This window comes from Physeter macrocephalus, chromosome 4 (assembly GCF_002837175.3).
Source record: "Physeter macrocephalus isolate SW-GA chromosome 4, ASM283717v5, whole genome shotgun sequence".
Taxonomy (NCBI): Eukaryota; Metazoa; Chordata; class Mammalia; order Artiodactyla; family Physeteridae; genus Physeter; species Physeter macrocephalus.
Window position 1 is genome coordinate 68,843,824 of NC_041217.1, and position 6,646 is coordinate 68,850,469.

Genomic DNA, 6,646 nt, shown 5'->3' on the forward strand with positions numbered 1-6,646 from the left:
TCCTATTATAAGGTCCCATTACTCCTTCATTACATTCATCACATTTGATATTATGTGATCAGTATCTGTGAACAAAGACCACATCTGTATTATTCATTGCCATATCACCAATGCCTAGCACAGTTCCTGGCACATAGAAGATGCTCAACAAATATTTGTTTTGTTTTTTTTTAACATCTTTATTGAAGTATAATTGCTTTACAATGGTGTGTTAGTTTCTGCTTTACAACAAAGTGAATCAGTTATACATAGACATATGTTCCCATATCTCTTCCCTCTTGTGTCTCCCTCCCTCCCACCCTCCCTAATTCCATATATATGTGTTAGCATATTGTATTTGTTTTTCTCCTTCTGACTTACTTCACTCTGTATGACAGACTCCAGATCCATCCACCTCACTACAACAAATATTTGTTGAATGACTAAAATGAGTGGAAAACACTGGACACAGATAAGGCAGCTTCCAGGAACATAATGAACAGGATCATTATGATCTCAAAGACTGCATAATAATCTCAATGACTTTCATGAAGAAACTTGAGAAGATGTGTGTAAATTATTGGTATATTGTTACAGTTTATTTTCATTCTATACCCATAGCAATTAATATAAGTATTGAAATACATTAAAGAAGCTTATCTGAAACTCTAAACTTGGTAAAACTCTTGAATTTCCTCTGTTTTATTGATCATGTTGGCAAGAAATTCATGGTCAGATAATTTTTATTGTAAGCTGTTCCTTTAATTTCTGTGGCCTCTAGTGATAAAGTCTCACCAGCTTGGCTCATTTCTATGTCATTATGAATGTCTCTCTGGGTCAGTTAAGAGGTCCAATGAATTGCTTTGCATAAACTCTACATATAAGGCCATATCACAACATATCATTTAAGAGTCTCATAAATGACAATTTGATGTAGATGGTACAATTCTATAATATAAGGAACAATGAGTTTACCAAACTATATATTATATTCATGAAATTTAGATCTCAACTTATCTCCTGGATCCAGTATCTTAGTGTTAAGTAAGGGATGTTTGGGCCCCTCAAGCTGTCATAGGAACACAAAGCTTCTTTTAGGGTCTTGCTACTTAAAGTAAGTTCTGCAGAACAACAGCAGCATCATCTGGCACTATGGACTGAATTGTGTTCTCCCCAAAATTGATATGTTGAAGCCCTGACTCCCAGTGTGATGGTTTTGGAGTTGGGGTCTTTGGGAGGTAATTAGTTTCAAATGAGGTCTTGTGGGCAGAGCCCCCATGATGAGATTATTGTCTGTATAGGAAGAGGAAGAGGCCAGAACTCACTCGCCCTCCACCAAGCCAGGAAGAGAGCTCTCACTAGAAGCTATACACACGGCACTCTGCTCACAGACTTTCAGCCTTAAGAACTGTGAGAAAATAAATTTCTGTTGTTTAAGCCACCCAGTCTACGGTAATTTTTATGGCAACCTGAGCTAAGACACCTGGGAGCTTGTTAGAACTGCTGAATTTCAGACCCTATCTCAGACCTGTTGAATCAGAATCTGCGTTTTTATTAAACCTTCAAGTGATTTTCATGCTTGCTACATGGCACAATTAAAGTTTGAGAAGCTTTATTTTAGGGACCTCCTTCAAGATAGAATAAAAACCACCTGAACATTTCAATTCCAGGTAGCAGTTTCCCTGGTATCAAATTCTTCGATATGCTGTCAACCAGAAGTACCAAACTGCTGACAGGTCCTGGAAAATGAAATCTTCAGAGTCAGCTTTCCCTGCTTCCTTTTTAACTGGATTTCACCTTTGAGAACAGAGGTAAAGTGTTAGGATGTAGGTAAACAGGCAGAAGACAAGTAGTTCTTCAACAACTGTTTTTCAGCTTTATTAAAGTATAATTGACAAATAAAATGTTATATATTTAAAGTGGACATGGTGATTTGATACATGTCTACTTTGTGAAATGATTACCACAAGCAGGTTAACACATCCACCACCTCACAGTTACCACTTTTTAATGTGTGTAGTGAGAATGCTTAAGATCTTCTCTCTTTACAAGTTTCAAGTTCACAGCACAGTATTATTAACTATAGTTACCATGCTGTACATTAGACCCCCAGAGCTTATTTGTCTCATAAGGGAAGGGGCATACCCTTCAACAAGTTATTTACTGCAGTAAAAACTACCCCAGTCAACTATCCCTAAAGTCATACATTCATATACGAAAAAGAACAAACATTAACAGGAACTTGAAAGAACCCAAAACTGGAACTAAGTTAAACGGCTGTGGACGCATGCAAATTTTCAGCTGTCACTATGTTGATGTGTCCCCAGACCCTCCTCTTCCGTTGGCTTTATCAGATTTTCAAACTTCATGGTGACACACTTTGAGGAATCCAGGGGAAATAGCATATGTTTTCACTTTTTTTTTTTTTCCTGAATCACAAGTGCCTATATTATTTCTTTTATTAGTAGGTCTGTGTCTAGAACTAAGGTTATGCTTGGTTTTATTTTGTTTTTAATAGGCTTTATTTTTCCTCCCAGTTTTATTGAGATATAATTGACATACAGCCCTGTATAATTTAAGGTATACAGCATAATGAATTGAATTACATGTATTGCAAAATGATTACCACAATAAGCTTAGTTAACATCCTTCCCCTCATGTAGATGCAAGAAAAAAAAGAGAAAAAACATTTTTTTCCTTGTGATGAGAACTTTTAGGATCCACTCTCTTAGTAACTTTCAAGTATTCCACACAGCAGTGTTAACCATTGTCATCATGTTGTATATTACATTCCCAGTACTTATTAATCTTTTAACAGAAGTTCGTACCTCTTGACCAGACTTTATTTTTCAGAGCAGCTTTAGGTTCATGGCAAGATTGAGCTGAAGGTACAGAAAGTTCCCATATGGACCCTGCTCCCACACATGCATAGCTTCCCCCACTATCAACGTCCCCCACCAGAATGGTCCATTTGTTACAATTGATGAACCTACATTGACCACCCAAAGTCAATAAGTTACATTAGGTTTTACTCTTGGTGTTGTACATTCGATGGGTTTGGACAAATTTATAATGACACATATCCACCATCATAGTATCACACAGAGTATTTTCACTACCCAAAAAAACCACTTTCACTTTTAACCACATATTTGCCCCTGGTGAAGCAGCTGCACTGGTGAACTGTGCCCAAAAGCCGGCAGAAGGGACAGGACACAACTGAAGATCTCATACTCCTAACTTTTTTCCACCAAAGTGGTCCCTCCTACAGGATATAAGATCGTCCTGATGTCTCTTTTTTGAGTGGTGATGTCAAATAGTTTACCTATCAAGCTCAATGCACTCACCAAGTATTGACTTCAATCTGTCTCTTGCTAATGGTACTGACCACCTCTTGGGTGCCTACAATAGGCAACAAAATAATAAAATTTCCCATGAATCACCATGAACTCCTAGAGGATGGGGACAATGTTTTATCTTTTTATCTGCCTGCATGGCACACAGTTAAGTATCCCCCTAAAACATGCTGGGATGAAATGAGAGGTCAATGACTTGCCCAACTTTCCCAAATCTAAATCAGTACCTTCTCCCAATTTTCCACACATACTTCATTTTGGCATTTGTTATCACGAGCTCCTAGGGTAACATGTCTGCCCTGTCCTTTGTAACAAGGGAAATGGACACCATTCTCAGCCTACAGGGAAACTAGAGAGCTGGACAGGGATGACTGTTTCCCAACATCTTTCCACTGTGTGGATGGTCCTGTACTATCTCTCTAGCATCTTCCATGACCATTTGTCCGCTGATACTGTAATGGTTTTCCAAAGGCTGACTCCCTCCCATCGCACACAGCCTTCCCAGCAGCTGGAAGAGTATTTCCATCACTGGCTTAAACTAACAAATAAAAAGCCAGGGGCTATTTTAAGCAGCCGTTTTCTGTTTTGTAGAAGCCATTAAACTGACCCAGACAAAAAAAATTAATATGGAATCACTAAGAACTTGGTCTAAAGATTCTTACATCTTCTCACCCAGAGCCCTAACCCCTGGTTCCCCCTTGGCTTCATTTCAAAGGTAAAGGCTGGAAAATCACATCTGGGCAGCTATGGGAAGGAGAAGTCCTAGGCAAGATCCTGACTATCCACCAAGTTGAGTCCCTATCTTCAGTGATAGGTACAGTACTTCCATGAAAAAATATGTCTTTTCGGCTAAGTTACAAATACCCTTTGTTACATGACAAATGGGTGGGATCATCACCTTTACTTTCAGCAAACCCTGAGAGAAAATATGATCCCATGAGATCTGGCCTTAAATCTGTTAATTCCTGGGCCTGGCATTAGAGGAGGAGGTTCATGAGGTTAAATACAGACTCCTCCAGGGTCCACAAGGGTGGACTCAGAGAAGCCAGGAACATATCCACTATCTTTACGAACCAAAGCACTTTAGTCCCAGGCTGGGAACGTCATAGGCACTGAATAGAGATTTACTAAAAGGTATTTAAGAACAAGAATAATTTCAGAGGCTTGGTAGAGTAGAAATTTGGTCACAATAAGTCAAAAGCTGGCTTTGAAGTGAAATGAAAACAGCAAGTGAAATTAAAAGCCTAGTTACAGAAAGGACAGAGCTATGAGAATGGGGATGTAGTTCCAAGGGAAGGTTTTTTTAATTCATTTTCACATGAGAAAGACCTGAATGCAAATTTAAAGGGAGAAGTTAGTATATGATCTCTTTTATATACCCCTATTGTATCATTCATTTTTTACAATTCATTATTCATTCAATAAATTTTTTAACTGAACACTGACTATATGTGAGGAACTGGTATAGATGCTAGGAATACTTAGGTGAACAGAATAGATAAATCTCCCCTCAAGGAAGCAGTGTTACCCGGTCCTGATTCTTAAACAAACTGCTTAAATTTCTTGAAGGGATGCTCTCTGAGCTCCTTGGAATCCAGTCAGGACTAATCTGTGCTCTGCCTGTGAACAGGCCACACAGTCTTGTGTTAGGTTATTTGGTCTGTCACCTCCCTGTGACCTGGATCTTCCTCCAGGACAAGGATACAACTCTGGTCTTTGCATCCTCAGAGTTTGGCAAAGTATGAAGCAGTGTAGAGGAGGACCAAATCTAGTAAATGGGTTAACTTCACTCAGGAAAGTTTACATTTGCTGGTTCGTTTGTTTTTAACCTTAGAAAGAGGTTTATATGCTAAGATTTTGCCCAAAGTCACAGAGAAGCTTGGGTCTGGGAAGAGCTGAGAGAAGGGCCCTGATCTCTCAATGATAATTCCAAGGCTTGATGACAAGCACTGTGCCAACAGAATATTTCCATTTTAAATAAATGACTACTGCTAGAAAATTCTTCTGTGCAGTATCTGAAAGATTAGAGAGATAATGGTAGAAATAAGATGATACTTAGTAACACAAGATACACTTCAGGAATGTCTCCTAATAAAATGTGATGAGCTGTCACTATTGAATGAAATCATCAACTGTTCTCTGGAACTCCTATGAATCTACCCAGACAGGATCTATCCTTCCTCCTTAACCACCCCAGAGAACAGCTGAGTCTTCACGTTCTCAAGTGTCTCTCTTCTCAGAATCAGTGTTCAGAATAAGCAACTTCCTTTTTCATTCATCCTGAAAAGAGTGGAGCAGTGATGAGCTCACGCTGCCCCCTCCTGGCCCACCCACTCCCTAACAAGGAGCATATATTCACTCTTTCCTGACCCTCTTTGGCTCTTTTTACTCCTGTAAAAAAAAAGAAAAAAACAACAGAATGCCCCCACAAAAGTCAAATGTCTTTATTTTATATTAAAAAAATTTGTACAGTTTTAGTTCCTATGTTTTAAGAAAAAAAAATCCCTAAAATTGTCATAATGTTTAGATCCACTGCAAACTGTAAAAACAAGCTTTTTATATATTAAAAAAAAAGAATTTACATTTTACAATTTTCTACATGCATGCACAAGGTCTCAGCTCTGTAACCCAAAAAAAGGAAAAAAAAAATCTAGATCCAACAGTGGAAAACTCTACATTTACAATCTCACTTGGAAGGAACTAAAAATTCCTCCTCCTTTCACACACAGAAGAATAAATCACAACAATCACACACCAGGACCGAATCCATCAGCAGATGCTGCCCCATGGGGAGGGCAGAGGAAAAAGAAGACAGACTGACAGACACCACAGAGGGACAAGGGAGCTCATCCGGGCCCAAGAGAGAAAAAGAGAAGCACAAACTCTGGGAAACAAACGTTTCAGATGAGAAAGGATCCCAATGTCTCATGACAGCCATTGTGTCAGGGTTTGCAACAGAACTGAGGTGGGGATGGGGAAGTGAAAAGGTAAGGGCTGAAATGGAGGGGCTTGGGAAGAAAAAAGGAGAAGCTAACGGGAAATAAACAAGAACAGAAAGAGAAAGCATGAAGAGTAGTTTAAGAGAAAGGGACGAATGGGGACGGTGGCAGAGTGGCGAGGTAGGTGAAGGACTGAGGCACAGCATCCTGGTGTGGAGGGAAGGAGGACCAGCCTTCCAAGGTGGTGAAAAGGAAGGCCTGGGAGGTGTGGTGGCGATGAACTAGGATGCCATGTAGTCATAGAAAAGAGCACTGGAGAGACCCAGCCACAACATCCCTGATGGTGGCATATGGGGCGCGGGTGGTAATGGG